The sequence below is a fragment of the Varroa destructor genome, unplaced genomic scaffold (genome assembly GCF_002443255.2).
Source record: "Varroa destructor unplaced genomic scaffold, Vdes_3.0 BEIS01000006.1, whole genome shotgun sequence".
NCBI lineage: Eukaryota > Metazoa > Arthropoda > Arachnida > Mesostigmata > Varroidae > Varroa > Varroa destructor.
Window position 1 is genome coordinate 9726482 of NW_019211459.1, and position 23622 is coordinate 9750103.

At 41.6% G+C, this 23622-nt stretch overlaps 1 protein-coding gene and 1 long non-coding RNA gene across 6 annotated transcripts in view; both read left to right on the forward strand.

The window, feature by feature from the left end:
* The window catches only part of nAChRalpha6 (nicotinic acetylcholine receptor alpha6), a 237092-nt gene that overhangs the window by 11931 nt on the left and 201539 nt on the right, over positions 1-23622 (forward strand). The window lies entirely within an intron of this gene.
* LOC111253277 (uncharacterized) lies at positions 559-8002 on the forward strand. The gene is made up of 3 exons (XR_002674550.2): positions 559-751; positions 980-1221; positions 6501-8002. It is a non-coding gene; the product is annotated as an uncharacterized LOC111253277 (long non-coding RNA).

Consider the following 23622-nt stretch of genomic DNA (forward strand, 5'->3'; position numbering starts at 1 on the left):
CATCTAATATTTGATCGGATTGAAAATTGGTAAAGGACATGAAGATCTAAAGGTCTGTTTAGTGATGATCATTTAAGATAATCATATATGATATATAAGACTGACTCGTATTCAACTGAAAATAATCATGTTACGCAATTGTGAGCTCAAATCTACTGATATATTCAGTTCGAAAAAATCGTTTCAGATACTTATACACACTGCGAATATCTTACTTCATCCAATAAAAGAAGCTTCCTATAACCCTTTCACTGATAGGATGATCCACAGATTAAACAGGTTAACCATACCTTAACGTTCGAACTCCAATAGGAATGTTATGTGGGCCATACCTTTATGCTAGGGGCATGCTTTTGTCTCTGCTATGATGATAGCTATTGATTTAGAGATGGCCCGCCGCGTTTTTAAAAGCCATGCTCGTTATCCTTCATTCCTGCGTTTGTCACCTTCTCTCCTTCCTTATTTCGATACATAGAGCGTAATTAGCGCGAAGCACGCGGTGATGTCCGTGTTAAAGGCGATGTCCTATAGGGCACGATCTATAGCCGTTTGGGAGACTCGTAAGGTCGTGATAGGTAGCGTTTAGGCAAAGATGAAAGAGATATATGTGGTTTGAATGGGTGTCGTCGGAAGCACCTAGCGGAAGAGCAAGTTCATCCACCAACGCACGCATTGGCTAGCTATTTGGACAAAAATAATGAAATGTGGTGCATCATACTGTCATTTTTTGAAGAAGGTTAATTCCTGAATGGTATGTATAGATTTTTATGTAACCTGAGGCTTGTGGAAGTGTTTGTTCAACTTCAGCTTTCAGCAGTTTTACGGTATCATCTATTCTTAGTACTGGGTTGGTATTAGTTTGAATAATGGGTTACTTTACAGATAGTTAGAAAAATAGCTTAATGGGCGAAAAATTTATATAAGCTATTGTTTTTAAAAATATACCTGATATACTCAAATGAAGCTCATGGAATCAAAGCTTGACAGCTGCAAGTGACCTCCCGCCGTGCGACTCGAACCCGTTTCTTCTGGCTGCTGGGTGAAAGGATGGAAAAATCAATTAAAAACTGTAGCAAGTTTATGTATGTAGCCTGCTGATCTACAAGATGGCGCAGTCTCATCAAATATTTCTCACCGGCTGCAGTGCAAAGTTTTACGCAACTTGAATACAAAATAGGCTGTGTTCAACGTCTTTCAGCTGAACTCTACTCACATACCATGGTAAGAAGAAATGGTTGTTGATTTCACAGTAGTGACATTTATGGTATCGTCCACTGTCAAAGGGAAAACCTAGTTTATGTGCTCTATCAGGGGTCCGCAGCTGCGAATGACAAGCCATATTTAAGTGGCTCATTCCTAGAGCTGAACTTCAGAGTAAGAAAAAAGTGAAGTCTTTGGAAGGTTATTCACAACGAGCTCTAGTCTACTCGGTTTCAGAGGTTAAGCTGTTTGAAGCTACCTTAACAATACTTGCACTTCATTTCTATTCACTCATATTAGCTAGTCGTCTAGAGCTGTTCTGGCAGTCGGACTGGCACACGCTTTGTTCCCATAATAAAACCAAACAACATTGTAGATATTAAGTTCTACCAAATAATTCGATTGGTTTAACAATATATATATATATATAACAACAACAATAATAAGGATTTATCAAAGGGTACGGTAGGTGGAAGGGCTACCTAGACGGTCCCCCCTGTATAACGGCCACCACATGACGTTTTGCCTTAGGAGATGTGCATCAGGTGCTACCGAAGGTTTCAATAGTGGCTGTATAAATTCTCCGTAGGAGTGGTATGCTTTTTAGATGTGTACCGTTAGTGATGTGCTGTCTCTCGACCCCGGTTTGTTACAGTCACACAGGTCAAGCCTTCTAAGCCGCCAACAGGACAAGTCGTTCTCAAACATAAAGTTCCTTGCGGCCCGTAAGTGGTAAAGAATTACCGATCAAGAGGGCACAGCTGGGAAGCTGGCATTCGTGTAGAGTTGCAAAGGACTGATCAAGTGAAGGAATTACGTAGAACTATTTTTATACATCGGCACTGGTTCCATCATTGAAACGCATCTATTGAACTTTGTCGCGCTCTCCCTCCCTCCCTCCCTCTCTCTCTCTCTCTCTCTCTCTCTCTCTCTCCAACAGGGGCACTGCCATAGCCCCGTCTTAGGGCTTGCGCCGACCAACGTTATTACTAGGCCTCTAAAGGTCTGAAAAAGCCTGAACACGCCTGACAAGTAACAAAACCCTTATAAATAGTCTTGGTCCCAATAACGGCCGAGTTATTATTTTGAGTGACATGGGCCGCCGTACCTCATAGTCGCTGCACACTCACAAATACGCGATAGGTGAACGTAACCTAAAGGACTCCAAATTATGCCTGCACTAACTCCTAACATATTTGTTATTTTCACTTTCGGCTCGAGCTAGGCAACGAAATAAGTACATATAATTAGTTTAGTTAGGTCATATAATTAGTTTATTGGGGCACACAAGGAACGACTACTTGTTTTATCTCTCCATGCTAGCGCTTGTTAAAGCCAAATTACGGGGGACGCACCGAAGTGATCCGTAGGAGCATTCCTTATTTCATACGTCTTTTTTGCCCCTTTCTACCGGTGGACCCGAAAAAGCGATCAAAGCCAGCGGTCGCTATTTTCTAATTACGGAGTAAAAGATAACGATTTTTCACATATAGACGTATCTGTTAATGGTTTTCGGAAGATACAAATAGATGAGACGGAATAACGGTGGAAAAACACTCGGACCGCCTGCCATACTGCTCGTGTTTGGCCAAGAATCGAAGCAAAACAGGAATTCACACTAGATTAAATTAAGCAGGCGAAACGAGCCGATCTTACGTAAGGTTTCGTTCCGCCATTTATCAGACTATCTAGTGCCATCGATCTGGCGCACTCAACGACAAACGCAGGGAAATTGATCCATAATCGAAATGATATCGTGCTACATCGGCTAACAGTGAGATTGTTACCGGGAGAGATTTCTCTATCCTAGCTGTATGTAATCGGGCGATCAACTATCTAACGACACGTGACAGGGTTCTTTTAGTTCTTCACAAATTAACTCTGTTTTCAGGCTGTGGTATTTAGTTTACTAGTAATCATGACTCTGTAATGAAAAAAAACCTAGTAAATATTTCGAATTTTACGTTCGGTTCTTCCCGCGAGCGTCATCTCGAGCCGTTGGTTGTAAGCACGAAGCAAAGGCCCAATTTCGAACTTACGCTACCACATGCTCCTGAGCGTCGTGGACAAACACGTTATCACTACAGACATTTGTAATGTTAATATAACTTCTATTATAGATCGTAGCTGATAGCTCGTAATACGATCATCATAGTTTCATTAGTTACGTAAAATAAACACTTTATTAATAGCCTTTTTGTCTGTTATACATAATGTTCAGAAATAAAATGGATCCGAAAATGATCTCAAATCTAGACTTGCTCACACCTTCTGTTAGGGTACGAAATCAAAGACCCATTATAAAAACAATTATTTCACCTGGTGCTCTTCTTTATTGAAAATTTATCCAATTCGATTTTTTCATTATACATTTTAAGGTTGTAATAAATTCCCAGATGGGAGTGTGGGGCGGGGGGAGCAGCGTTATTCGATGCGACCTGAGCGGCCTGATATTTATTAGAAGCAAATAAGCTCCTATGGTACAAATAAGCAGACCTATGTGATTCTGCGAACAGAAACTGGATATCAGATATTGTAATAAGATGAAAAATTCATTTTGAGTTTAATGTTGTGATCCGTATACCAATGGGGTACTGAACTATTTTTCTCAAAATAGTCTTAGGAACGGAGCTGAAATTATATTATTTGTCAAATGGGGAACAGCCAAGTGCTCTTTTTAGTTGCTGAGGTACGCGATCAGTCAGACGAGACTCTACGGTTCTTCATTGAAGAGTCTACAGGCAGAGATAAGTTGGCGAGGTATTCAACCGGTTAAATAACATTCAATTCTTTGCACGAAAGCTTTGTAGAGTATGCAGGTTGCATGCGAGTACGCCTGTCGTCGTCGTCGTTGATGACGACCTTGCAAAAGATCAGATGGAATCTTACTTTGGCGGGTTGACGGGACAGAACAAGGAAGAAAGATTGAGAATATGCCGTGGTTTTTTTTTTGCCTATTCGAGCGAGCATGGCCCGTGGAAATTTTGTTCGGTTTTATCTATGACGTCTCGTGACACTGTATGAGTTGAACCAGCAAACGATCGTTTTGAATAGACTATGAAATGCCGTTATGTTATACTCGTCGTAGTTTCGATTAAGTGTTGACTTCCTATGCTGTGAAGCGTGAAGCAGGTGAAAAGAACGTAGCGTCAATCAATGGCTGCTAACGGAGTTATCTATATATCTGTCGCAATGAAAAACTGCAACAGTTTAACGCTACAAAGGTTAACACTGCTCAACAAATTCAACGAACTAGATCATAGCGTGGCGTAACGCATGCATTTACTACTGGCTCAGCGATCTATAAACTAATAGAATCGAGTAAAAAGGAACCGGCAATTGTAAATTTGACGGTTGTGTTTGCGTCTTGGTCTTCATGCGTGTACATTTGAAGACCTCTGGTAAACGAACCAGCCAGCTTCATTTAAATTTTGCTAATCACCCTAAACACATTTATCCTTCGTTTCAACAAGTTACGAGTGCATGTATTTCTTCTATTGGTTCAGCTCGCATAGCGAAGGTAGGTAGCAAACGATCCGTGCTGCAATCGGAACGTAGCTGCTTTGCCCGAACATACTCCCTTGTGTGCCAGCCGATCTAGCAAGTTAAACATCTCTTATTTTGTCTTAAAATCAATATTTCTATAGTATTTGCTGCTAGTAGAAAGCTATTAAACAATTTTGTCATAATCAGCGAAAAAATTTCCCGCCTTTTTCAATTTTTTGCTTTCGCTATCCAACTGCTATTCATGATAGCAGTCAAGCTATAATGGTTTTGATGATCCAGTGCCTAATTGCAGAAGCTCTCACCGGCATCATTACCTTGTTCAAGCAAAAAGGCCTACTAAAAACGCTATCGAAAATTCCACACAGTCAATGGAAGATTGCGGAAGGCTGGCTTCTTGTACTGTGGTGTGGTTCTGACAAGCCAAGCTACTAGTTTTGTAGGTAACCGAAAGAAACGCGAACTAAATCCGAAAATTCAGCTCTGTGCCCCTTCTTTGCTATTGTGCGCGTCGGCGCTGTGTTGTTACGCCTACGGGGCTAGACAAACAATAAAGGCATATTCGAACGAGTGTTTATAGATAGTTTTTAAGATCATAACCGACAGCGTGCAACAAGTGAAGCTACAAGCTATCATTAGAGCCTCATTGGTGAAGGCAGAGGCAAACAGGCGTACATCATCTTTGAGTTGTACGTTCTTCTTAGCACCTCAGTCCTATCGCTTCGAGATGATGCTGGAGGGCGAAACTCCAAACGATTCTTTTCGTCCATGACAGCATAGGTAGTTCGGGCAAACCAGCTACTAAATAAATGCGTACATAAGTGTTTACATAGATCATCTGTTCGGGTGCCGGACAAACAAAATGATTGTGCTTAGCTAATAACGGTGTGTAGAGATCTCCAGTCGCGCTAGCCAGTTGCATATCAAGCATCTATGAGATTTCCATAAGTATGCAAACTTACGTAGCCAAAACGCGAGTCAGCCATCGTTGAAGAACTTAAACTTCTTAACGGTAATACGTTTATAAGCTGCGGTTTTCAATACATAATAGATACCGGAGTCTATTTATATTTAGTCTGGTGGTAACGCCAGAGTAAGGTCAGATTAAGAGCTAATTTGCCTGACTCAAGCAGCGTTTTATGATTCAGGTTTGTCGAACGCAGAATCTCCCCACCTTTTTGTGCTTGTAAAGCAAAATTTCGGTTGGTGGTGAAGTTTCGTGATTGGATCCACTATGCGTCCGGTTAATTGTCCTGAAGGCCGCAATCCGTTCTTAGCGGCCCATCGATTTGGCAATATGTCCGGCTAATCCGACCTTCGAAGTTCGTTGAATTACCCGTCCAGTCGTCGTCAAAGGGTTCTCAATAAAATTTTCGTTTGGCTACGCAAAAGAATATATAGGTCACCAAGTTTAAATTCATCTATGTATCTATCTACTGTTTGTGTATATGGTAAATCTTTGCATTTTGACATTTACATATTTGAATCTGTTCTATAACCTGTTTGTTTATTATACTGAACCTCGAATATGCTCATGTATTCTAACCTATTGCAGCCTATCAACTCGCCCCCAATTCGACGGCACTCTTTTCGCGTGCAGCACCTCTGTGCATAGGCGTGCGTCTCCACAAGCGATAAAAGATCGTCGAGCATTTACCTGTTGCGCACGTTATTCACAGACGGACTTGTGCATATATGTCTAATAGCACGAATACAAAGCTGACGTCGTACATATAATATGGCACGTTTTCTATTTTTTTTTCATAACTCTACTGCTATCTCTGCTCTTCTTCCAGGCTATCACGTATCGTGGAGGTCGGACAACTCACCGGATTATACTCCGGTAAAAGTATATCTGGCTTGGCTTATGGGCAAAACCGGCATAGACTTTTTCGATCTGAAAACGGATAAAATATAATATCCGATCAAATGCAGGATAGCCTCAGAGGAGCGCTGTCGTTGTCTGAAAAGGGTTTGTTTGTTATCTTCTGGCAAATTGTCAATCTATACATGTGTATTGGTCTTCAGTTGTTCAGATCTGCAGATTTAAAATGTCAAATTTTCTCTATAATAATAATAATAATAATAGGTGGTCAATTCAGCGTGAAACGAAAGCGAAGAAGGTAAAAGTTGTATGATCTGCTAAACGTTTTAGCACGATTGTGGATGACGGCGATACTTTTAACCTAGATATTCAGAGAGCTGTTTCCATAGAAGAATAAACTTAAAAGAGTTACGTTCGGTGAGCCCATCCGTCATCACGGCGACCGCCAGGAAGGCAACACGTATGGCAGAGAAAGCCAGTCTTATCTATCGACAAACTTCAACTGAAAGTTAGTAAGGTAGACTGTTCGATAACTATTCAGTGTTATTGGTAACAGTCAGAGCATAGAGGTATGGTATGGATGTGGATAGTTCAATCCAGAAGTTGATGTTGGTAACTTGGTTAGAGCTACGTTTGTGGAGGAGAAAGAACCTCGATAATGACAAAAAAAAAAATAAACAAGGCGCAACGTTCTCAGGAGCAGTGGACATAATAGGTATAAATTTAGTACAACATAGTACATCTAATATTATTCTTGTAACACAAATGCTTATGTATTTTTCTAGGTAGCGCAATTTATGGCCTTGTTGATAGAATAAACTGTTTGATGGCGATCGAATATCAACTTTGTCCTGCACTGGAAGGTGAAATCAAAGGACATCCGTATAGGTCCGGTTCGAGGAAGACCTAAAAAATGTGTTTGGTATGATTGCATAGTCTCTTTATATGTATAGCCGAAAGCACCAGTATCCAAAAGTAACAAGCGACATTTATCGCTATATACACTAGACAAGAGATCTCCAAAGAATTTAATAAGACTGAAGATTGCTATGCCAAATTGTAAATAGCTAGGTATTTTATGCAGTTATTTGAAGCGCTGATAGGGTCTCTCATTTCCTCCCTCTTTATCATATAGCTTGTCTGATGGTGTGCCATGGACCCGCGTTTTCTATGATATTTTCCTCAATTATAGCACGAACCTGGTGGAGATTTTCGTAGAAACGGAAAAATAGTTTGCCAAAATAATCAATAGGGCCGCTGCAATCGAAGTCTTATCACGGAAGCCGGTGGACCGGAAATTAGACAGTTAGGCACAATCCTACTAAATATATTCAAATTTTTCATTGTTCAATTTGTTTTTACAGACATGTACAAGTCTTGTACTTAGCCAATATAAAGGATAGTCTCGTATTAGATACTGTAACTAATGCATCCTATGTAGATGGCCAGGATTAAATGGATAAGTTAAACATAGACTATGTAATGTAAGGAGGACGTACTTACTTTTTAAGGCCTGCATATATTGCAGTATTTTGATTCACATTAATAGTCTATGCATATATATATATATATATATATATATATATATATATATATATATATATATATTTTACTCTTCGTATATGTATTAGTTTCTCGCTCATAGGCCCAATATACGTGTTTATGAACTTCGACCATAGTTAAAAGCGAAAGGGTGAGAGATCTAACCGATAAATAGAACCTGCAGCTAATGGCAGACAGTTATGTCCTTGGCTTATCAAACCCAAAGTAAGCTCAGTCTTAAAAGGTCTCTTGAGCTTAAAGGCCATACTTTAGATGTACTGACTAACTACGAAACTTGCCCCATATATCTTCATAGATACTCCCATCCATATGACGATGTCATGCCTATAGAAGATTGCATTCCACGCTTCCTGGCGTTTCGATTTGGTATTCCTGTATCCAGTAAACGCTTGGTAGAGAGTGTTAAAAAAAACTCCTTTGGGCTTGTGTGCGACGCGACGTCAGAGCAAGAGCGAAATCGCACACATGTGAACGAGTGCATGATGCAAACGAAAGCCCTCGTATAGGAACAGGCTCATTGCTGACGCCAGTCACCTTATAAATATTCAAAGAAGCGCGGGTAACATCTGTGAAAAAAACTACACTGTAGCAGTTATTGACCCATTCATGGGACTATGGGTCTACACGCCAACAAACAAAAAGCTCTCTAAAATTACTAATGCTGATTGATGAAAATGTCTGTCTGTATTTAAATGCTCTTCTATGCCTTACGACCGCTGGCAGCGCTCTTTCTGCCAACGGTCAGGCTGCCCCTCAGTGAGTTATGATTGGTAGCCCTCACGAAGGCCACCGGCGTCGAAATTGAGCGTTACTGATAGTGACGCTCGACATACAGCTTTTTCTGCTTGCTCATTTGCAACTTATCAGCTTGACTGCGTTCCGTTGGTAGCGCAGAGATCGTATACGCCAAGGCGATTCTTTGGTTCGTTGTCGACAGGCGTTCTGTTAAGAGTACTTAGCGTTATCATTTCCCTTTTACGCTGCACGTTATCCTTCAGGCCCGGTATACTTTATATACGCAAAAGCAGAACGCAGGATTTTATCGTGATCCAAACGTTTGTCTCGACAAAACGAGGCGCGTACGGAAATGTTATAATTGCATTTTCTACATCATAAAGAACCGGTATTATTTGTCCTTTAAGCGTTTAGTAGCGATACTTCTGAGGAACCTTGGTGCCGCTGACTTTCTTCTAGAAGATAGCTATTTAAATGTTGCTTCTAGTTATACTAACTAGAAAGCATCAGTTTATACATCGTTACCCCATACGTCTGCGTTTGTAGTATGTAGTAGTGCTGGACCTGATACTTGGACCCCGGTAATTCTGCTGCCTAGTTGGTTTATTATATTAGTTCGGCGGGCCATTGCAGTTGGACGTTTAGCAAAGGTCAGTAGCATAAGCAACCAGCAGAGTGGCAGAATGCGACGGCTGTCGGTACAAGTTAGGCGTTCATCTGCTTCGATAGAACCTCGACACGGTACATATAGTCTGTTGAATAGCCTAAAATGCGAACGTGGAAAGAAGAAGAATGATGAGTTCTGTATTTGGCCTAATTTCTCGACAGAGAAGCAGTGCTTGGGTGGAAGCCAGATCCTCTTTGTCTGCTAAGGACAAAGTTCGTCGAAGTACTCCATCACTGCTCGATGAAATAGCTTCAATTATTTTTCTAGATGGGCTCCGTAAGTAAGTCTCCATATGAGCAAAGTGTTAATGCTACCTTGTTGAACTGTGATTACACGTGGAGTTGTTGATTATTATTAACCCACAGAATAGGCTGTCTTGGCATGACCGTGAATGGGTGTTTTATATAAAAAGCGTTTTATACTCGATTGCGTTGGAAAACGAGAAAAAATGCCTAAAGATTTTAAGCTTCATATCTAATAGTTATGTATTCTTCTCAAAATGAGAAAGAAAACTGGCCAGATAAATGCGAATGGCTGAAGAAAAAAAAAAAAAATATATATATATATATATATATATATATATATGTGGGAGCTAAACCATTGTTTAATTTACTTTTTTCGCGATCTAGGCAATAATGACAGTGTCGTGCGGGGACCGCACGTTGCCATGAAAAAAGCACGCTATGTGCTGGTAATTGCCGCGCTATACATCTACGAGGCTCTTCAGGATCTGACAACATTGACAGATTATTTTTTTGAAAAATATTTGGTAATAGCTAATGTCTCTGATATCCATTGCGGGTCCACTAAAGCCCGAAGCTGATCGGTACTGCCACCAAGATCGCGTTCTTTTGTATTCGACGCTATCTTTCGCCTGTATCCTCTTTGGTAGTCGGCTTAGGCTGACTTATGTTTTGTCTATAGCGATGATATGCTTCAGACTGGTTTTGCAGTGTTAGTGATTGTGAAAATCGTCTCTAGAATACAGAATGCACGTTTTCATGTGTCATGAACTCAATTTGCAAGAAAAAACCTATCGTTTTTTAGGGCGATTTCATGACGGGTGCTTCGAAAAATCCTACAGTCTCGACAAAGATTGCATTATGTTTTCTCTGCTTTGCTCGAAAATTTTCGTTATTATAACAATTTGTTACTTGAAGAATTATCAAGATTGTACGACCAAGTAAATAGCCTTCAACAGGCTGATATAGATCGCCTAAAATTTGGCTGTTCTGTAGAGATGGTTTAGAGGCGTACGAGTTCAGAATTTGGTATTATGCCAAAAAAAATGTGCCAGGCTAGAACTTGAAAGCTGTATAGCGTTCAGAGTCCGCAAGAAGAGTAACGGCAGTCCGACAAGTTGATATATTTATGGAGGTAACTTTGAATCACTGCTACTGGCCTTCAATCATCCAGGTGTCCCGAGTAGTCTGGATAGCAAAGTTAAAAAAATAACATTCATCGTTTTTAAGAATCTGAGAACTACTCCGAAACGCAAGTAGATGCATTTTTGGAGTCATTTCTTCTGAAAGGAGTTCTGTGCAGAGCACCTCGACCTAATTTACAATCATGGAGTTGAGAACCGCTAATGGGTCCTATTCAAAGTGCTGGGCGGGAACAAAATTCAAATTCGGGAAGTTGTGTTTATCAAGATACCTGTCACTTGCAGTATACTGATATTTGAAAGGTTCTTTAGAGCCAATTTATTAACTTTGGAATAAGTGAAATGCTTATAAAAAGCAAAATAGATAAATATTCAAACATCGTGAACTTTTCTGCGGGTAAAGGCCATATGGCATAGATTTGCGCACTACCATGGCCAGCAAATGAGTCATAATCCGGTAGCTTGTTGATTTACTTGTAGAAGACGTTGTTAGGTGACGAAATACTCATAAAAATAACGTTCCATAATCCACTGGACGCTTCTGCTGGTAGCTTCTCTTTGAATGTTATATATTGAATCTCTGTAGAACGCCTAGAAAATCACTTATGTATGCGGGTGTACAGCGCGTCTAGCAAATACATGTAGCTGTTATATAGGCCGGAAGCAGCGATCGTTATTGGCCGAAAGGAGTAAACTAGTGGCAAAGAAGTCACAGTTATTGAATACGTAATGGGCCGTTTGTGAGATAACGCTTTTATTTTAAACTAGCACGAACAACAGAAACTTTTCCCTTGAAAACAATAGCTACTGGATGTACGCGTCTATGAATACTAGCCTTAATCGAGCTTATAAAACTATAAATACTTAACCAACAGGTACGACCCTTTGGAAAGGCTCGTTGAAGTTGCGGGTGGTGCCACTCGACATATTTTCAGTTCGTACGTCTGCTGGGTCTATAACCCTGTAGCGACCTATTCCCGAGTCAAATCAACGACCAGACTGGGACGGGAATACAAACTGATTTAGCTTTTCGTTTACTATTCAATCACTAGTTCTCTTGCCCTTTCTGCTGCTGCTGCTGCTGCTGCTGCTGTTGCTGCTGCTGCTGCTGCTGCTGCTGTTGCTGCTGCTGCTGCTGCTGCTGCTGCTGCTGCTGCTGCTGCTGCTGCTGCTGCTGCTGCTGCTGCTGCTGCTGCTGCTGCTGCTGCTGCTGCTGCTGCTGCTGCTGCTGCTGCTGCTGCTGTTGCTGCTGCTGCTGCTGCTGCTGCTGCTGTTGCTGCTGCTGCTGCTGCTGCTGCTGTTGCTGCTGCTGCTGCTGCTGCTGCTTGCTGCTGCTGCTGCTGCTGCTGCTGCTGCTGCTGCTGCTGCTGCTGCTGCTGTTGCTGCTGCTGCTGCTGCTGCTGCTGTTGCTGCTGCTGCTGCTGCTGCTGCTGCTGTCGATGCTACCGAACCATTTGCTGACGTACATCTTTCAGTAGTTGGCCTTTCTGCCCATCGATTCGCAAAAAACGTCCCGTTTGGTCGTGCTGCTGTTTCTGGGCCCCGACGACTGCCATCTTTGGAAAGCCGCTAGACCTGGTTAGCCGACGACAACAGTCAGCAGCCAGCTGTGGGAGCCACCAACGGATTTAGAATCTCCTAGTTGTGTTTTTGGCAGGTAGCCACCGCCTGACTCGACCGGCGACGGCAGCAACAGCCTTTCTACGAACAGCTAAATCGTAGCTTTTTCGCTTAGCCCGTCAAATAAACCCAGCAGGCGAAGTTTGCAGGGGGCAGTAATGGTTTAACAAAATGATCTAGGAGAACAATGAAAGGATAACAGCGTCAACGGAATTGAAACAACGGGATTACGGGTATTGGTGATCGGAACTGTCCATTCCTGCTGGGTTTTCCACTTTGAGCCTACATTTATGTGGTATGCCTCTTGGGTCGTGTGCAAGTAAACGAAGACGAAGGCAACTTCAGCTTGTTCACTGCGTGAAAGGGTGAAAATAGCATGTCCATCGACTGAGAGAAGAAAAATCACCGAGTGACAAGGCCGACTGATCAATTCCGCAGCGCTTTTATCAGCTGTTATGGGAAAGCGTCTTGCATTGACTATAACTGTAAGGAAGCATGAGTGTGGAGTAAAGAAACTACTTAGTCTATCCCTCGCGATCTTCATCGGTGATGTAAAGCTGCTATTGCACTTAACGTTATTTTAAGGTGCTTTCTTAACGTGCATGGGTAGGTAGGGTCATCGTCTCCTTGCTCAAATTCTCTAGACAGAAATTATCATGATGAATGCCTCTTTTAAGTCAACAAATATTTCTAGCCATTACTTCTTCTTTGGCAATGAGCTAATCATTTAGCTACAAGGTCAGGGCAACACTAATTTATAGCCCAGAGAGATAACTAGCTGTTTAGTATCAGCCTGCACACTGCCATCAAAGCCTGCATGATGGTTCTGTGCAATTGCACATATACACCTTATGATTGAAATAGTGGCGAAATTTTACGTAGCGATCGTTTTCTTAATAAGCCTTGAAACTGCTGTTTGTCTTGCATCATGTTAAAGCCTTCCTTTCGCAAGAGATGTGTCGTCAGTTCGCAAATACAGCCGTGTAGCTTTAATTTGTTGTGTGTTTGTTTTTATTTCGAGAACTCGTTCGAAGAAAATCTAGACTTCTGATGTCTCTAGGTTCGAGGGTACGTCCACAATGTTTTTGACTGAGATTTTCAGGCCCGCTAATGAAAGCATTAAAAATGCAGTGCGGAGTGTTCGTCTCTCTAACCACTGTATCGCAGATACCGAACTAAACTGAGTCCGAATGTTTGCCTCGATAAATATTAGTGTCACCGATGTTTCGAAAGTCTAAAAGCCTTACATTTTTCAGAGGCCATCTACCATCGACTTCGATCACCCCTTGTTTATCCAGCTTATGGGTTAACGGTACTGCGAGCCGCTTTTGATGCTTGTGTTTGCTGGGAATAGTTGAGAAAGCTGATTAGAATGATCCTACGCATCGCGATTACATCTTCCGAGCTCTTCTGTTGCTCGGTTTGATATAACAGCGAATGGTGACTCACTGCAGTCAGACAATTTCAAATGAGTTTGTGCAAATGTGTATACAGGACAAGAGAGAGAGGAGCAAGTATCTGAGCACGCTAGGCGATAAGTTATTTTCTATCAGTTTTATTAAGCCTGTAAAAACGTCTAAAAATCTATCCATCAACGAATTGACGCTTAGGAAGCGCCGTTGACAGGACCTTCTACCGCCAGGGTATACAGTCCATTGAGCGAGCTTAATTCCGTCGTCTTTCTAGCTGGTGATGAACCGTAATATGAATTGTTTCTTGTCGAGCTTGTGGCGCATGCACAAACAGGGCTTCAGATTAATCGAAAAGAACTCGGCCTCTCAGGTAGTATTGCTTCTGGTAGGATTACAGATTAGCTATAGTCTCGTACGCGTGAGCACGGAGCAAATCAAAAACTACGAGGCCAAACAACCAGTAGGTAACATTAGCTGATCGCCGGATCGAAGTTAGATCTGAATGGGCGTATTTATTATATTGTATATCGTATGTAGATATTAAGAGGCGACGCGTACGGCTTGCGAACAACTATTCAGTAGACCTGATAACCGTTGCAATATTAGACAGATTGTTTCGCGTTTTATTAGCGCTATCGCTAATGTTTTCGGCTCGCCATAGCACGAAAGAGTTGAGGTTTACAATTCAAGTGAAGTTAAGTAAATTATAGTTGAGTAATTGTAAAATCTTAAATAAAATCAACAAAAAAAAAAATGGAAAATATACACGTACTGGCGACCACTAGGTGAAGCCTGGTATCGTTCGTCATAAATTTTAGGTCATCATAAACTGGTTCATCTGTCCATTTGTGCTTAACATAGCTCCGTTTTCTCTCGTTTCTGCAATATGTTAATCGGGACATATCGAAACACTAACTGAGACAATGCTTAATTATAGATATTGTTTTTTTTAAGTCCATTCAGGCCAGCTGAAGCTTAACCAATCGGTAGTTATTGACATTTTTATCTTTTCCTAGCCTTTGAAATATTCCTATGAAGAACGGCTCTGTAGTAGTGCAATTTCAATGACCGTAGCATCTCTAAACCTCTTTCTTTTTATGTTGCCCATGTACTGCTCGGTGAGTATATCAGTTGTCCGTTCTTGCTGGAAAACCATCATGCAATTAGATTTATTACCGGAGGTCATTCTGCTACATAAGCCCCGTCTATGCTGAAAACATTTGCCAAAAAAAAAAAAACTAGTTATTTTTTACGGTAGACATCTGGCGCTCAGAGAACAATGTTTTTCCTTATACGTCTCACATTCGAATTAACATAAATGTCTAGTGTAGTATTGTGAGAATTATTTAGCTCTCTGACAATGTTCTGCCAAAATCAAAATTTTTGTAGAATTTTTTATGGATATGGACTGAAATTTATGCACAGTTTGAATAGCCCGGGTTGTGGTCAATATTTTAGAGAAATTACTTGAGTTCCTGGTGTAACTAAATCGTTCGGCCAAGCATTGTGCACAGACCATACGTATTGACCCAGATAACGAGAATCTAATATTTTATGGGACAATTATGTTGAGCTAAACGTTATTTGGGCCGTTTCCCCAGAAAAGGAACCGGTCTTTATGTGGATATCCTTCGTTGAATGCAACGCTTCGGAATTGCAGGTAATTCGAAAAGCATTTTTGTAGACAGATGTGCATCTCTTCTATCAGTAATAACAATTATGACGAAGCTTACTTTTATTTAACGTTTTTCACTGAATAGCGTTACGCTGGTTCTGCCAATAGGTAATTCGCTTTCAGGAAAAAAAACATGTTGTCCTTGCAGGAAAAAGTAACTGAGCTAATTCCCATCATTAAAACTTGTATGTATTTTTTACAGGGCTAAAAGTTAAGGGTTGCTCTACAGTAGGAAAAAATTGTGAGCCAATGGAAAAAGATAGCGATGCGGTTATGGGCCGGTTAAACTAGACTCTTCAACTTGTAGCGATTGCGGTGATCAATATTATCAGTAGTAGATGATAGTAGATTGTGGCTGTGAAAACAAAGTACGTTTGACGCTTTAGATACTGTCTCAGATTCACTATCTGCCTAGTCTATGAACGTATACCATCCAGTTAAACATGGCTCATACCTATGTATGGCTGCTGTGTTTAAATTGGCCCGCATTGACATTCTGATATATTTCCTTGTTTATCATCTCCAACAAAAAAAAAAAAAGCAATATTGTATATCGTAGAGTATTGTATTAAACAGTATTGTGAGAAGGCAGCGTTCACTAAATTCTCGGAAAAAAGGTGACATAGAGGAAATTACGACCAATCACAACAGGACCAGTTGCGCTATATTCGATAGCTATTTGGAAAAAAGGTCTTCTCAGGGACCTCAACACTGCGACTCCCGGCAAGAGCTATATGGAGTGTTTATTTGCCATTTAACTCGCAAAAGCAATATAGTGTGTAGCTTTTATTACTGCAAGAAACATCAAATAAAAGTTGGCACACAGGAGACCTTACTGTTTGTCTCCCAATTGAGCCTAGCATATAAGCAAAACTTGGTGACAAGTTATTAACTTCGTAAAGTTCACTATATTTTCTCATTGCCTGGCTTTTTCTTTATGTCACGTTCACAGAAGTGGCGTTTCCAATACTTACTATCAGGAAAGCACACACATATAGTTTCTTCCTATGCGCTCTATTTCTGATATACGTAACGTAGCGTTGACGTATTTTTTGGAGTAGCTCTGTAATTTGAAAGCAGGAATCCACGTGCATATTGTATCTAGCATTAACTTATCTTTATTTCAGATAAGCGCTAGTGATGTCTGCGAAATTTGAACTAGCAATGCCCCAGTAAAGGTTCTTCTAAAGCCCCCCTTGTGTTTATGTCTGTATTGCATAAGGCCTAAATAACACCATTGTATAGTTATTATTGCAATGTATTGTTATTATAATATCGTTTACGAGTTATCGAACAACTTACACGATAGCTTCGTTAGATTTTACTTGCAAAGAAAACGCTCGGGACATTCGAAACTTTATTTATATAATAATATTTATATAAATATTAGAACTTAGGCGATCGAGCAGTATAAAGCAATATTCAAAAATAGACACAAATCCATAGAATTATAATTCTTTTTCAAGAGTTACTTATTATATAATATTAATATATATATATATATATATAATAAAAACCAAATTATATTGTCGGATGGTCGCTGAGTTTAAAAGAAAAGCAAGAATTCTGTCCAGGGAAAAAGGCACAAAGTCGGCGTTCCGCGATCGCAACTCAGATATATCGGCCTGTTCGCCAACGAGCTCTTGTCAAAGAAACAACACATGATAGCCTTTTGGCCAAAACTATACAAAATGGCTATTTTAATAATGAAAAATATATAAATGCGCAACTTTTTTTCTGTCGTTAAACATTTGGAGATATACCAAGACTATTATGAATCCATATTTTGACAGCGTAATGTAAAATATTGTTTAGCCGAACTTACTCGCTAATTGGTGACATAAAGGGTATGCGTTGTACACATAACGTATGCGTTAATGGCGGAAACCGTTGAGTAAACTGAACAGTTTATTCAATACGGCGCTTCAACTGAGTAACAAAACAAGCACTTGAAAGTCCACTGCCTTTGTCCGCAAAAGTGGTTGTAGGTCCGAGCCACTATTCTTCTCCGTTTCGCATTAGCTGGACAGTGGCTTAGGTGGCACCTGGAAGAACGCCTACACCGGCAAGGATCCAAACCAATGTTTAGACACATGCAAGTCGAATACGTTTTACTATTACCCCGTTTTTTTTCTGCGCTTCCTTGTCACTCTAATAGACCGCGTTTAGATAGACATTGCGGAGAAGCAAACAAATGCGACAAAAAGACGTGATATAAGTCGCGAGGCTTAAGGGCCCCCTTGAAAGGGATACTTTAGTACGCTAAAGAAAGATAGGAATTGGAAGAGACGGTGAACCCTTCAGTGCACCGACAAAAAAGAGGACACGTAGACAATACAGTCAGTTATTACCGGGGATGCAAGAACCTCGATTACGACGACGACGACGACGACGACGGCAACAACGACGATGGCTACGACGACGATGATGGTGACAACGACGACGACGATGGTGACAACGACGACGATGACGAGGACGACGATGGAGACAACGACGACGACGAGCACAACGACGGCGCCGATGACGACGGCGACGACGATGACAACGACGGCGACGATGGTGACGACGACGACGACGATGGCAGCGACGACGACGACGACGATGACGCCGACCACGACGACGACGATGGCAGCGACGACGACGACGACGATGACGCCGACCACGACGACGACGACGACAAATGTTGATTGGGGACTGGCCTCTGATGATAAACGCGGCGAAGGTCAAAGCCGCACACGAACAGCTTGCGTTGAGAGCTGTACTTATATAGAGAAGATTGACAGCAAGGAAGATTGGTTTAAACAGTTGAGGAACACAGGGATTCCAAAAGATTGAACAAAAGACACAACAAATTTTTCAAAAAGAAGATGCGAGATTTAACGGGCGGAAGGGAGTATGCTTCGAATAAACGTTGCTCTTGCAGCTAGGAAAAAAGAAGCTAGTCGACGGCCACGCTGGTTTAGCGACGATAGAAACTGTATTTGTAATGAGCTGAAGCGTGGATGAGAGTTTAGGCACACACAACGATCTTAATGAAAAACCCCTAGCGAATTTTAAGACCCGCATCGTTCATCGTTGATATTCCAATACTTTTGTTTACTTATTCCGTTATGGAACTTTTGAAGTGAATTCCGCAACCAATTTATTTTAAATCAATACTCCTGCCACGTTCGTGCTGACGGACGGCACGTAGGCAAGCTTAGCAAAATGAGAGCTGAAAATAATAGAAGCACTTATTTGCTTTTTTTGTTTCGTTATTTTTATATTGGCGCTACTCAACCAAGAAGTTCAAAAAAAAAGCAGATTACAGGGTCGAGTAGGCGACCTGTTGGATAACGATGCTACAAGCCTAAACCGCGAGACAACGAGTTCAACCGGCAGGTCGGCGAGTTCATGCATTTGAGCAACTGGGTCAGTTGGGTGTTTCGCGCGAAACTGACGCACTCCTTAGTACTTACTTAAGTGTATTCTTTTTCACTGTTCATCGATCTTTAGTTGTTTGCAAATTTACGTCATGACTCCACCGTAAAGGCCTGTTGTTATCATCTAAGTGAACGAATGCGTCTACGCGGATTTCTCCTGTGCTCGATCGAATACTGTGACGTAATTATCAACGGGAAAATGATTACAAGTGTCAAGGATAGGACTTGGAGGTAGCTTGCCGAGTACGCGTATCTAGACCTTCCCCGCGTTTTTTGTTCACCTTTTCCCTTTTGACCTCGTTAGATTAGAAGCTATTATCATTATTGCTAAAGCTATCATAATATACGCTGCTGTTATAGGAGCAAGCTTATGTTCGATGCGCTTGTGTTTGTAGCTATGTATGTAAGCGTGTAACCCGCACATAGCAAAAGCTTGTTGCAACACTTGCTTGCGGCTGTTTCTGCCGGCACTAAGGAGCCAAGGTCGTGACCGGCGCTTGTTTCGCTCGCTATCTCGCACTCGCCGTAGATTAATCGACTAACGTATCGAGGGATCTGCTGGCGGGTAAAAGCAGATCACGTATTTTAGCAGTTTCTACCGGTCGCTGTTACAGGATGTTCATTCATCCATTAATATTTGATCAAATAGCTGAATAGCTCTAATGCGTAGACAGCTACGGAAGTTAAGACGCACTCGTACGCAAATAACAGGCCTATAAAGGAGTAGCCGCGAGGCTACGTGAAGTAACGAAAAGCAGTGCCCACGAAAAGTGGAGCCCGTTCTATATAGTTTGGCTATGGCGTTGCATTAAAAGCGACGCGCACAGGAAAATAATGTTTTCTATAAGAATACGTGCGACAATGCGTACTGTAAGGCTTAGCCGAATAGGTCCTTGGCTGGCCTGATTACGTTGGTCATTGAAGAAATGCCGTTATTTAAGTTGTACAAGGCTTAATATTGAGATAACATAGAAAATATAATCCGACAGAGCAATGTTATTAACCAGTAGCGGACTATTTCAAGGACAGTAGTAATATATCAGGACCAAGCCAGGGTTTTCCGTGCAGTTTCTTTATCAGGAAAAGTAGTTGGTGATGTACGAGTAATAGTGTGTTGTTACCTTAACACTACCTGCCTTGGAACTGAAGGCATCATCTAAGGTTACACCAGGAAAGTTTTCCTAGCGTTTTTTGGTATAAGAAGGATGGTGAGTCCTTCAAATGTTCCTATGTTCGACCTCTATCGAGCGGCTCATCGAGTCAAATAACATCTAGCCCGCGGTGGTTTGTTTTCGTCTGCTTCTACTCGTTCCCTTGATACCTTTGTCTGCTGAGTTGTACGATACAACTTGATGATCTTGCCCGTATTTTTTGCTCAAGGGGCACCCGACAGGAGCATATTTAATAAAAACAGACGATGGGGCCCTTAGCATAATCATACAATGGTTCCTAATTGCGTTGTTCACATAATCCGAAATTCAGTGAGTTACCTAGTGTCAACAAAAGCGGTGAAGATCAGCAAAGTTCCGTTGACGCTGCTACGGCAGTAACTGGAAGTTCGCTGCAAATATGTCCGTAAGTATTATCAGTAACTATATCGGTCCCTCCGAGCTGGTTAGTTCGTGGCGTGCTCGGTTCTTCCTCCTTTAGCCTGACGGCGTTGTGCAGCCCCTTTAAGAAGCTACAAAAGAATTATCAGATGACCGTGACAGACGCAAGAGGATAGATCGGCCGCCGTGTTCCGCCCTGGCCATTTTAGCTTTAGCCTGCAGGTAGCTGTACGATATATAATACGATATTAGACAAGTAAGCTGCGGATGACAGGATTACTTAACATAGTAATCTTTTTCTTTAACTTTTGTAATATGACAGAATCACCACAGTAAAACAGTGTGAGACAAACGCATTGTGCATCCCACAATCCATGTCTCCCCGCATCTGTGCCGCTGTGGGGGCTCGACTCGTTGCAAAACTGACAGACCGATGAAACCAGTGACAGAGCGAATTATCTTAAATGGAAAAAGCTGCCACCACTCATATTGCATAAGAAAGCAACGACGGGGCATTAACGTAACACGTACAAACCAAGGAACGTTGCTGTAGTCGTTACAACGCTGGCTTGTCGACCTCTAATAACAGTGGCTCAGACGGGGATTACAAACGACCATTATGATAGCATAAAAATCGTACATCGGTATGTTTTTTACAACATAATTCATCAGTTCAAAGATACACGCTCGACTACAGATTTTGACGCAAATTTTGAGTGTTTTGCTGTTTCTGGAAATACCCTTGGACAAGGTTTCTGACCGCCTATGGTTACGCCTCGAGAGCTGTCTCAGCGGTTTACCCGACACTTACCTGAGTAAATTTTATTAGCAGAAAATTTAATAACTTTGCGTAAGTTTATTGTATATTTTTGATAAACCTCAACCTACGCAATCCGTAGTACACTGATTTGACGAGATAAGACGAAAACACTTCTGCCGTCATTATTATTTCGGTTTCGTAGTCGAGACGCAAGCAAGTTTAAGTGACGGTCGTATGATATATTGGCTGTTGTTACTGTTATAAAAAAGTTATTATAGAAAAAAGACGGAAATACGAGACTTATAGTGAAACTAGCATGATTAGTAATGACTAAAACATGTTTTTTTGCTGTGCTTCCGTTGACCCGTGCCTGGACATAAAGGTAGACAGGACCATTTCTTCGCTAACTTACCGATCCCGTAGCGATGCACACCGAAGCACCACGGCGATCTGTTAAAGTGTTTCTATCCAAACTGAAATAATTCTTTGAAGTATATTTAGATCGTATCCAGGCAAACGGCTATGCTCGAGAACGCAATGTTATGCGCATAAATTAGCCAGATAGCGTCTATCCTTTATCCAGTTCTTCTTTAAAGTATAAGCATGTAAGTATTAGTAAACATCTTATAAATTCTGTCTGGCTGGGTCAGGTCGCCGGCCTTCTATTCAAAAGTATGAGATTCTGATTTTATTCTGATCTGCGGAAGTCCAATGAAGAGAAACAAGAATTGTCATAATAGAGCCATTTTATTGCTGGTAGGTCGGTATGCGTACAACCATCATCCATAGAAAATCACTCATATGAAGATCATCACGAGTTTGTGTTGATAAATACAAATCGGTGGTACGTTTGGTCCTGTTGTGCCAACATCTACGCAACATCAATGCAAAATCGATCTAAGCTAAAAATAGCAAAATAAAAATTTAAATAACGGCGATGTATAAGGTGTATTATTGAAACAATGAGCCAGGTTATGACAGAGAATAACGGTCTTCGTTGTTATTCGGTCCTGCAGCAGATGTTAGATTTCTGCTCTCCACTGTATATCAGCCTCAGTTCACTCTGAAGTTTTTAAACCAAACATATTTATTGTTAACGTTCCAAAAATGTTCTCCATATTCATCTAATAGTTGTTGCTGAGCCACGGCGCCCATCAGCGCCTCATTCACGCGCAGTAGAAAGTCGTTCGTTGAATCCAGTTGTTCCCATGAGTACTGAGAAGTTTCTGATGCCTCGAACCGCACAGCGACTCAGACGCTTTCACGATGATCCGAATAAGAATCGATCGAAACAGCAGTTTGTTTGAATGGAAAATTTCAGTGGCTTTGCTTGTAGATGAGAAAGAGGTGTTATGCGTAACGATAAATCCTGTTGGGGTGCTATACTGCCCTAGGCAGGGGCTGGTACGTTGTTGAGGCGTTATTTACAAAGAGTACGGCGGTGCCACAACGAGATGAAACTTCGTGGCTTGGAGTGCGTGCCGGCCGACTGTCACCGACCGAAGTGGCGGCTTTCAACGACGCAGCCTGAGCGAAAGGCGTCAGAAGTTTCATGGTGACAACGGGTGCAATACATGCAGGATAGGGACGACGCTGACGGCCGTGCGACAGCAGGAATCGCGACACGGACGCCATTAGCCAGACAAACCGTGGCAGTTTCACTACGGAACGTAGCATAAAAGCCACCAGGACGGCTTCTGTCACGAGACTGTTGCCAGCGTTTAACAGCTTCTGCATTACTATTATATATATCTGTACGCCGCATATAAATAGCGCGCGGTTGGATGCTAAGGCGAAATGCATTAATGATGGCTGCATGCGGCACCTTGCAGCTGTTAGAGACAGAAAAACCGGAGTCGGCTCGAGAGCGTTGTCGTTGCCGTTAACTTTTATACATTTGTACTGCAATACAAACAATAAACGATGTAAACGCGCCCATAAACACGAGCCAGAAAACGCGTAGCATCATCGAAGCATCCCGCTGCCTCCGTGTTCGTATTTAATATAGTTTTTCTTCTCGTTTTGTCCCGCTTTGAACTAATGCCGGCTTATATTATCAGCATCAACTCCATATCCGCCATTGTAATCTATGATACATTACCTTGAGTTAAGGCTGCGTGAGGTATGCATTTTCCCGTCCTGTTTTGACCTAGAGACCTAGAGAAGCAGAAAAAGCTTTTACTGCTACTGGTATTTAAGCATCACAAGAAGCGCACTAACTGCACCAGCAGTACCACACTCGTTCGTTCGAACGGATGGGAAGACCCTGGGTTGGAACTCCCAAATAAAGACCAAATAAAAACGA